The sequence below is a fragment of the Empidonax traillii genome, unplaced genomic scaffold (genome assembly GCF_003031625.1).
Source record: "Empidonax traillii isolate 1590-97213 ecotype Southwest subspecies unplaced genomic scaffold, ASM303162v1 scaffold1510:size145966, whole genome shotgun sequence".
Classification (NCBI taxonomy): Eukaryota; Metazoa; Chordata; class Aves; order Passeriformes; family Tyrannidae; genus Empidonax; species Empidonax traillii.
Genome location: NW_020956703.1, coordinates 7,780 through 15,537, shown reverse-complemented (window position 1 = coordinate 15,537; position 7,758 = coordinate 7,780). Strand labels below are relative to the sequence as shown.

Below are 7,758 nucleotides of genomic sequence, written 5' to 3'. Positions count from 1 at the left end.
ATAGACCCACTGGCAATTCAGAAAGGGCTCAGATCTTGTCTGTATTTAAATATTGACTGATAATCTCACTCCATTACCTCCCTGTCCAAGAGGTATGCAGGGAGCCCCCTCCACCCCAGCCCACTCCAGTATCCTGAGGGGAAGGGCCTGTGTTTGATGAAGTACTAATTGGGGTGGGGGGAGAGTTGTTCTTTCTCATCCATCAATCTTTTGGGCATTTGCACAATTAATGGAGCTATTCAGGTACCCAGGAGCGAGCAGCACTCAGGAGCTGAGCCCAGCCCTGCAGAGTCCTGCAGGGCAGGGAGGGGGACGGGACTGGGAGGAAAGGGAAGCCCTGGGCTCTCCTGGCATGGCCTGGGGGTGAGGTCATGGCTAACCCATGGAGAACCCATGTCCAGTAACACCCCTCACTGCCAGGGATTTGGGAAGGGGCTTGCTATTCTGATGCAGTGACTGAAAGGTGGAGATCTGGGTCCAGGCCCCAAGGCAGAGCTGGGCAGTGTGGAGGAGGGGGCCAGGAGGGTGAAAGCAGCCAGTAGCTGTGGGAATCCATATAAAAATATCCATTTCTATAAAAATAAAACCTGTGAGGGCTCTTGAATTACATTTCCCCCTTCCATCCTGACTCAGTTTGCTTAGCAGGAGGATGGGCTCCACCAGAATTGCTCCTCCTCCTCCCCACTCTTCTCCAAATCCTTTTCTCAGGAATTTTCCAGTTCTGAATTTCTGGTCTGGCACAACATGGAGGAGCCCATCAGTCCCAGCTCTCAGGGCTCCCACCTGCCTCTGCTTTGCTGTCTCTTAAAGCGCTGCAGATGCTGATCAATATTAATCATTTCCAGGGTCTGGGATTATCTGAGTTGCAGCCACAGGCTGGGACCTGCCCCAGCATCAGGCAGACAAAGCAGAGACAGGGGAGTGAGGACTGGGTCTTACAGGCAGATACAGAACACTCCATTCCTTTTCATGGAGGCACAAAGCCACTTAGAGATGCCCTTAAAAAAGCCACCAAACCTAAACCAGTTATTATTGCAGCTGGCTGACAACCAGATGCCAAAGCATGTTGTGTCAGCAGTGACATGATCAGCTGCTCCATGTAAGTTCTAGGGCTTGCTGTGTTCATCAGAATGGAAAACATGAGGCTGGTGCCAAGACTGGTGTTTAAATCAGGTGTCTCATGCAGCCAGACATCTGTCCAGCTGTGCTCCACAGCAGCTTCCCTGACTTATTGCTGCCAGATTAACAGCATGGGAATGTTCATCCCTTTAATTCTGGGCAGTGTGGAACCAGGAGGGAGTGTGGATCAGCCTAATGAAGCAAATTTGCTCCATGACCCCTGCCCTAACAGCACCTTTTTATTGAAGGGAGTGGGAGGTGCCCTCAGCTGCCTTCTCTGGCCTTTCTCATTAGGAACTGGGCAGTGCTGACAGCGTAGGAGAGGAAAACAGTAACAATAATAATAAAGGAAAAAAGTCCAAGTGCCAGTCAGGTTGCCATTGCATTGCAAGCAAAAAAGTGGGGACCAATTTGCTTTTCAGTTTTTGAAGAGAAGGAAGTATAAATTTGGGGTACAACTGAGCTCAGTGTGTCTTTAGTGCTTCTTCCACCTTCCAGAGAGAAAAGCAGCAGGAATAACCCACAGCTACCCCAGAAGTCCTGTCCTGAGCTTGCCTGGAGTTATCAAGTGTCAGCTTTACTCATAAAGCACAACTTTTTATCTGCAGCCACCCCGTGAAATACATTCCCTGTCTCCAGAAATGTCCCTGGACACCAAAGGCAGGGGAGAAGCGAGAGAGGGGGTTACCTGCAATCACACACCAGCTCAGCTCAAACCAGTGCCTGGCCTCCTGATCCAATGGACCATTCACTCCTCTGGGGGGTCTTTGCAGCATTTCCCCACCTCAGGGTGCTCTGTTTTCCCAAATAAGAATGGCAGGTTCTTCCCCCTGACACTGCAAATCCATCTCAACATCTTGTATGATGTCTGATATTCCAGTGCAAGAACAGGCCATAAAAACACTTCTTAAATAAAAATACTGATTAGCCAGAGAAGCAAAAGAGAACACCTAGTCCTGCCTTCCCATCTCCCACCTGGATCAGCAGCTTTCGCTTCAGACAGCAGAAGTACACAGTTATCTGGAACTTGATGGGAAATTCCAGCATCCAGAGTGGCCTGAGGAGAGCAGGTAAGATGCCAACAGGAGGGAAAGGAAAAAGGATCCTCCAGCTAGGACTGCAAGGGCAGTTTGGACAAGGATCCAAAGAAGTCAGCAAACACTTCAGGTGAGGAATACCAGGTGAAGCCCAGGAAAAGCCCAGGAACAGCCCAGGAAAAGCCCAGGAACAGCACCTGTGATTTTCACGGGTGGCCTCAGGTTACAGTAAATCCTGATTTTTACTTCAGTGCACGAAAAAATCCACAAGGAAAATCTCTCATGTGCCTTGACTGTGGTAGGACTCTGACCTTGGCACTGCCATGTGCTCCCCACAGCCAGGGAGGAACGTGGGGTTTTACTGAGGAGACTTTTTGGATGCCTCGGTTTTGGCAGCAAACCTCACCTGGGACAGGCACCTCCCAGGTTTGTGACCCCACAGCTATACCAAAGCACCTGGTTTGGGGTCTGTGTTAGAAATGGATTGGAGTTAAAAATAACTCTCATCTCTTTTTCTGTTCTGCAGATTGTTTCAGCCCTGAATCCACCCAGTGACCTGTTCAAAACCCCACGGTTGTGTAATATCCTTAAAACAGCTTTGCTGCTAAAACCAGGCATGAGTCATGGAATCACAGAATGGTTTGGGTTGGAAGGGAATCTAAGGATTACCCAGTTCCAGCCCCACTGCCACAGGCAGGGATACCTTCCACTAGCCCAGGTTGCTCCAACCTGGCCTTGGACACTTCCAGGGATGGGGCAGCCACAGCTTCTCTGGGCAACCTGTGCCAGGGCCTGCCCACCCTCACAGGGAAGGATTTCTTCCCAATATCCCATCTAAACCTGCCCTCTGGCAATGGGAAGCCATTCCCCTTTGTCCTGTCCCTCCATCCCTTGTCCAAAGTCCCTCTCCAGCTCTCCTGGAGCCCCTTTAGGGACTGGAAGTGACTCCAAGGTCTCCCTGGAGCCTTCTCTTCTCCAGGTGAACTCCCCAGCTCTCCCAGCCTGGCTCCAGAGCAGAGGGGCTCCACCCCAACCGGTTCATGTCCTGACACTGGGGTCCCCAGAGCTGGACACTGTAACCCTGTGCCTTTGCTGGGGCACCAGTGGGTTCCAGTTCTCCCACCTACACGATCCTGTTTGCATTTTCCCCACTTAATTTTGCAGCTGCAGAGGTAAAGGACAGGCACAATGAGTGGAACTGTAACACATTCAGCTGTTGACTCAGTGTCAGCTCTGGAAGTCACAGGGATGCTGCTGAGCCCTCAGGGCGTTGCCTGAGTAGCAGATCCTGGTGAAAGCTCAAGATGAGGTAAAACTTAATTAAAATAATCTCTCGGGGGGGGGGGGGGGGGGGGGGGGGGCTGATCCAGAGGTTGATAATAGGATTAATAACCTTTACTTCCAGCTTGCCACTTGGAATTTGGCTCCAGCTGGGAGTGATGGAAAGTCAATGTCTCCTGGCCAGAGGCTGCTCACTTTCCACCCTCAGAGATTTTAAAGTCTAGACTGGATAAATCTGTCAGCAATCTGGCCTGACCTCAGAGCTGTCCCTGCTTCAAGCAGATGTTGGACCAGGGACCTCCTAAGAACCCTTTCAGCCTGAATTATCCTGTGATCCTAATGCCAACGTTTTCCCAAGTCACATTGCTACCAGAGCATGACTTGGCCTCTGCAAAATGCAAGGAGCCATTTGAGACAGATGGACACTTTCCATCCTGATAGTCTTCAAAATAAAAACCAAGTCGGGTTTTTTTTGGTTTGGTTTTGTTTTTGTGTTTTGGTTTGGTTTGGGTTTTGTTTGTTTGTTTGTTTTTGGTGTTTGATGGTTTTTTGTTTGTTTGTGATTTTTTTTTTTGTTTATTTGTTTTTTGAAAGACTGGAAACATTCACAAGGAAAATGCCCAGTGATGACTTTTAGTGCCCTCAACGAAATGAAGAGGCAGGTTCGTCTGGGCTGGCAGGTCCCTGCAGTGCCTCCTGGCTCAGAGGCAGCAGTGCTGAGCATCAACATTGATTTTAACATTTCAGTTGTCTGTGGTGCTGGCAGGATGCTCAGGCACCCCTTTTCTTGTGCAGCAGCAGCTGAGGACAACCTGGTTCAAAGCTGGTTCTGTCCCCAGCCTCTTGCAGAAAGGTGGCTGCATCCTGGCAGTGTCCTGATTCCCTGGGAGATGTGACCCTTCTGAACACTGCCCTGCAGAGGGAACTCTTTTGTGTTATGGCTGGGATTACCCCAGGGGACATCAAAACCTGCCCAGCCCGTGTGAGCTGAGCTCAGAGCTGGTGCTGGTGCACTCAGGCCACTGAGGGAAGTGCTGGGAGGAATTGCATGTCCTGTGGCAGCCAGAGTGACAACATTCCCACGAAACATTTGGCCAACAGGAGTAAACAAACCAAAAAAAACCCATTATTAGCAGAGAACACCAGCCCTGGGCTTCAATAATTGATGCACCAAAAGCACATAAAAGAGCCCCCAACGATACATTATTAAAACCAGCCATTTGTAAGGTGCTGTGAAAACAAATGTAGAGGGAGAAGGTGAGAGGGAGCCTCAGGAAAGTGATGGTGAGGCAGAATAGGGAAAGAAAGGCAGTGAGATGGTGCAGATTGTCCCACACCGCAGACCTAACCTGGGGTCTCACCTGCAGGACATCCAAACCAATGTCTGGTCCATGTGGGGATTGTCCCTCAACGTGGCAAAAGCAAAAGCTCTGCCTTGAACCAGCCAAATAAATTTAACCTTCCTATATACTCTGCAGAGGTGGGGAGTGATTCTTCCTTCCCCACTGGCTGCTGAGGAAAGCTGGGTGTCATTTTACCTTCAACTCCTGAGTTTGGGGGGGAGGGGTGGATGAATCCAGGCTTCTGATCCACCTTTTTTGATGGTTTTACTTGCTAAGCCCCCCAAATTACCACCTGCCCTGAGTCCATGAAGACTCAGACAGTGTGACACTGGTGACAGCTGGAGGGCACACACCACCTCGTGATGCAGCAAGTCAGGAGTGTCTGAGGTGCTTCTGGGATTCTTCCATTGAAGGATCTCTCTGTCAAAATGCAGATTCATTTACGTCAAAACAGTTTTGCGGGAAAGGGTTGGTTTGGACAAATTTCTTCTTCTTCTCTAGAAAGTCATGAAATCATCTTTGTGACACGCTCAGGTTAAAATGCTTTGCTTTTTAAGGCCAAAGCAAGTTTTCAGCTCTAACAGAGTCTCCTTTGGAGAAGTGATTTTTATATGAAACCGGCTACAAAAGCCTCGTTCAGGGAACTTTCTGGCCACAGTTCCACCAACAGGGGATAAGGGCACAGAGGGATATTTTGTGTTGACAAAATAAGCACTTTCTTCCTTGAAAGTTGGCTGCATCATTTATTTAAGCATAGTCAATATTTAATGGAGTGCTAACATGCACATTAAATGTATTGTGAGGCCTCTTGGCCTGATGTCACAGCGGCAGGAGCAGCTCCCCAGGAATCCAGGGCAGGAGCTCCAGCAACTCTGCCCTGCCACACTTGAGGTGTTTCTTCTTAGGACCATCCTGAAACACTTGCTATCTCAAGGGCAGGCACTTGGGGCTCAGGCAAGTGGTGAAAGTGCCAGCTGAGCTGCCGTGACCAGTGGTGTGAGTGCCGTGGGATGGGATCCCAAACTGGGCCATGTGGTGCTTCAACAGTGACATCTGCCCGGGGGAAACCTGCTCCTGGGGGCTCCCCTCTGCGCTGCCCCTGCTCCCCTCTCCTGGGCTGCTCAGACCACAGGCTGGGTCTGCCTTGAAGATGTCTGCGTGAGGTTTGTGGGGAGGGGTTCTTTAAGCATTGACTCCCTGTGACCTCCCACAGTCCAAGAGGATCAGGGAACATCTCCTGCCTGGTTGAGGATGAGCTGCTGCAGCTCTGCACCCCCCAGCACCCTCCTGCCTGCCCACCCCGGGCCTCCACGCTGTGTTTCCCAGGGCTGCTCCTTTCCCCTGGGCTCAGACTCTGCCCCAAGGAGCTGTTTTCTTCTCTGGTTGTTCCCTGCTGTGCCACAGCTGATGCATATCCCTGCTCTGCCTTTGTTGGGAAGTTTTTCCTCCTGTCCCCCCCCCTGAAAAGGCATGTTTTGTTGACTGAGCAGGAAGCAGAGCGTTTCAGCCCACAGGGATGCTCAGAGGTGGCTTACAGGAGTGCTGAGAGAGTCCAAGAGGGGATTTCAGGCATCTTGCATCACCTATTTTACTGCAAATACACAGATATGTGCCCTCTGCAGCCACCTCCTTTGTGCTTTATATAAACCCAGGGTCAGGACAGGATGTTAACACTCAGCCAGCAGGTTTGGAAAACACTTGGCCCTTAAGCTGTGCTTTGGAGACCTGGTCTGGGCTCATCTCCTTTGAAGAGTCCTGACATCACACCCTGTATCACCCTCTCACCCCAGGAGCCAGCACCTTGCTGCCTGGGAAGATACTGAGATGCCACATGAATGCCAGCAGCTGGGGGACTCCAAGGGACAAGTTTGCTGAGTGCCAGCACACAGAAGTCCTTGAGAAGCCAGGAAGGTGAGAGCAGGAATGGGTGAACCTCAAAGATGTGCCTCAGTCCTGGCCCCTGGGAACATCCCAGCTGCTGGAGCTGGAAGTTCCTCTCTCCTCTGGTGGCTCAGATCGGAGGGTGGATCGAGGTCTGTTGACTTCACTCCTGCCATCCAGCCAGTGACACCTAAATATTTTCCTCCTTCAGGAGACAAAGGGAAGGAGGGCAGCCTGGCTCTTGTCAAGTGTGGAGCTGACAGCTTTACAGCCTCGCTGGGGAGAGCAGCTGAAAGAAAGAGCGTTAGATTTAATCTGTGCTGACAAGGGTGGGTGAGGGGTATTTTTATAGTGGAGGAAATGTATCAAACGGGGAAATTAGACCAGAAGATGATAAGGATCTGGGCCTGACACCGCCAATTAATAGATGTTTACAAATGATAAAAGCTGATAGATCAAAGCAAAGGCACTCCTTTTTTACTCCATGCCTCCAGATTGTTTGGAAGTGCCCCAGTTGGTGGTGATTGTTTTGTCCCCGAGCTCAGGAGCCTCTCCAGGCTGTGGCTATCCCAGAGCAGCTCTGTGGTGCAGGTTTCTGCTGCAGCCAAGTGCTCCCAGTGACCACAGTGCCTCAGCACAGCCTTTGGGAGTGATCAGGGAGCCTCTGAACAGGTCCTGACTCCCAATGTTTGGGTGTGGAGGGGCAGAAATCCTCTTTGTTTAGCACACAGGGGACATTTCTCTGCACTGCACATCTCCCTGAACCCAAAAAGCCGACTGAGAAAGTGTACAAGGTCTGTGGTGCAGAGGCAGAGACCCAGTACAACTGGACTAGTCTGATTCACCTTGCTTCCAAGTGCCAAATTCCTTGGAAACTATATTTGCCATAAGCCCAGGTAATATTTTCGAAGGTGCTCGGTGACTTAAGAACTTCCATCTCACAGACTTACACCGAAATTTGGGTTTCAGCGCCCGGATCCACCCAAGAACACGTGTGCAATATTAGTCTGAACTCCTGTCTCCCAGCTGGAACTCAAAGCATATGGCTGGAGCTGGGCCTAAGCATCCAAGTCCCTCAGGAAAATCAGACTTTGGCA

The 7,758-nt window shown here is 50.6% G+C and overlaps 1 long non-coding RNA gene across 1 annotated transcript; it reads left to right on the top strand.

The window, feature by feature from the left end:
• Window positions 1-5,632: 5,632 nt before the first annotated feature.
• Window positions 5,633-7,121, top strand: LOC114070303. Its single transcript, XR_003573911.1, has 2 exons — window positions 5,633-5,776; window positions 6,571-7,121. It is a non-coding gene; the product is annotated as an uncharacterized LOC114070303 (long non-coding RNA).
• Window positions 7,122-7,758: the final 637 nt, after the last annotated feature.